Source organism: Callorhinus ursinus, unplaced genomic scaffold (genome assembly GCF_003265705.2).
Source record: "Callorhinus ursinus isolate GAN/ISIS: 27379988/994484 unplaced genomic scaffold, GSC_fseal_2.0 scaffold19, whole genome shotgun sequence".
NCBI classification, from domain to species: Eukaryota; Metazoa; Chordata; class Mammalia; order Carnivora; family Otariidae; genus Callorhinus; species Callorhinus ursinus.
The window spans coordinates 20477066-20479851 of NW_027397081.1; the positions used below are offsets into that span (position 1 = coordinate 20477066).

The 2786-nt window shown below is 47.5% G+C and overlaps 1 pseudogene; it reads left to right on the forward strand.

The window, feature by feature from the left end:
- The first annotated feature begins 1796 nt into the window (after window positions 1-1796).
- Window positions 1797-2420, forward strand: LOC112840441 (uncharacterized protein C1orf50 pseudogene; annotated as a pseudogene).
- The last annotated feature ends 366 nt before the right edge of the window (window positions 2421-2786 follow it).

Consider the following 2786-nt stretch of genomic DNA (forward strand, 5'->3'; position numbering starts at 1 on the left):
CTTCAGAGATAAAGTGAATGAAAACCTGAAATAAAGATACTAAGCCTGACAACTACAAAGGGAGGAGGTCTTCCCAGGTCTCAGTCTTTGAACCTGGTTCGAGGCCAAGTTCTGAGTAGCCTGGGCAACTACTCAATCTCTCTGACATGCTGTCAGTACTGGATTCTGGCGCACAGTCTAGCGCCGCCCCTCTTGGACTGGAGCTATGCCCTGGGGGCTGAGGACCTGTGGACGCTTCAGACCTGCAGATGAATTTAAAAGGGAAGAGCACACTGAAGTGTGGAAAGGGACAAGAAAGGATAGCCATTACTCCCTCGCTCCTCTTCCTTTGCATGGAAACTAGACCTTCTCTTGATTTGGAGATAGAAATTCTCCAAACAAGAGGAAAGGACAAATCCAAACCAACATCCACATCCAAAACATTCCACTGTGGGACTCTAGGTTGGGAAGGATGCCAACAGACGTGGAATGCAGCCACTCTCCCAGTGATGACATCGGAGCTGGGGCTGGGTCTTACAGGCCCCTCTCTCCTGCTGCTAGAAGGGGAAATGCTCAGATAACAGAGGCGAGGGCGGTCCTGAACCTACGTGCTTCTTTTCCCTGTCATTCCAGGAAAAGAAGAGCTTAGTCCCTTTATTTTTCTTGTTAGCCTGGCAGGAATTCTGAGCTCAAGACCATGGTTTCCAATTACGGCTGTTCCCAGAGGCTCCTCTCCAAATGCAGGAGGAAAATATCCTTTGTCTGTATCATTGTGGCCATACGATGATTTACTTTATTTTATTTTATTTTATTTATTTGGCAGAGAGAGAGAGAGAGAGAGCCCAAGCAGGGGGAGCGGCAGGCAGAGGGAGAGGGGGAAGCAGACTCCCCGCCGAGCAGGGAGCCCAACGCAGGGAGCCCAACGCGGGACTCGATCCCGGGACTCCGGGATCATGACCCGAGCTGAAGGCAGTCACTCAACCAACTGAGCCACCCAGGTGCCAGATTTTATTTTATTTTTTTAAAGATTTTATTTATTTACTTATTTGACAGAGGGAGAGAGACGGTGAGAGAGGGAACACAAGCAGGGGGAGTGGGAGAGGGAGAACCAGACTCCCCGCCGAGCAGGGAGCCCGACGCGGAGCTCGATCCCAGGACCCTGGGATCATGACTTGAGCTGAAGGCAGATGCCTAACCAACTGAGCCACCCAGGCGCCCCGCCATAAGATGATATTTTAAAGCGTTTTATTTTACATGTAGATAAATTGGAGGCCTCAGTAGTAATCAAGAGGTGGTTCCTTCAAACACTGTCCTAGATACTATAGAAAAGGAAATCATGGCCTTTGAGATCATACATGAAGCACACCTTAACGGCTACCATGCACAATTTCACTCCAACCCTGGCACTGCTTACCTCAGGAACAGTGGAGGCAGGCGCCTACCCTGTCCCCTCCCCCGTTTGGTGGATGCCTCGCAGGAATCCCCACACTGGCGCTCTTCAAAGACGACCGAAACAAAGTAACACAACTTATAGATCTGGATATTGGACAGGGTTGTAACATTTATCACGTGACAAACTCTAGTGCTTGCTTTTATTTTACTTTTTAAAGTAAAATACACACACTATTTTACTATGTATATGTATATATATCCCTCCATTAAATAAATTATACATGCATATGTGTATATATAAAAATGTAAATATATATACATATATAAACATATGCATATTTGAATACATATTTATATACATTTTTATATTTCCATGAAAAAGAAGTAGAAGATGGTGTTTAAAAATCAACAAAGGCCTGGGTGGGGAGGTTTCAGGTGTTGTCATGGAGGACGCTGCAAAGCTGGGGCCGGCGGAGGAGGTCCCCGAAAACCAAAGAATTCAGCCGGCGACCGGTCGGGGAGGAGCTCTGGTGGAGCGCACCTCGACCCCCGGCGGCCTGGCCCTGGTGAGCCCCTACCACACCCACCGGGCCAGGGACCCCTTAGACCTCGTGGCGCTCGCAGAGCAGGTGCAGAAGGCTGATGAATTCATCCGAGCAAATGCCACCAACAAACTGATGGTCATAGCTGAGCAAATCCAACATTTACAAGAACAAGCCAGGAAGGAATGGGGGACAGGTTGTCCACATGACTTCCTTGGTGCCTACAAGCTACAGTATGACTTGTCCTGGACTCCATATGAGGACATTGAGAAGCACGATGCCCAAATCAGCATACTGAACACGTTGCTAAGCCAGCCTGCAGCCCTGCCTCCAAACACTGAACCCACCTTCCATGGACTGACTGAGAATGGACACTCATAGATAGCTCTCACAGCAAGGACCTTCCACCTCTTTGTTGCCCTCATTCTCGGCCTTGATGGGAGGTGGCATGAGAATTGAGGTATTGTGGGTGAATCATGAACTTCTTGAATAAAGGCCCTGTGTGGAGCGCCTGAAAAAAAAAAAAAAAAATCAACAAAGGCCTAAACATCTTCGGTATCAGTTCAGACTGGATGATTCCTTTAGCTACTGCCACCTGGTGGCAACATACCTAAAATTCAAGGACAGAAATCAAAGAGCCTGCTCAGGAGCTCCCTCTAGCCCAGGAAAGACTTGACAATTAGACAGCTCTTCAAAAACGCATGGAAAACCCAGATTTTGATTTACAGGTACATCTGCACAGAGGTGCACTGGCTATGAGCAGAGAGATGGACAAGGAATGGCATAACATTTAAAAATGAACACCAGCCCTTGAATGTAGACCTAAATGGAAGGTATAAGTATCCATCTCTGTTTTAAATTTTTGACAATAAA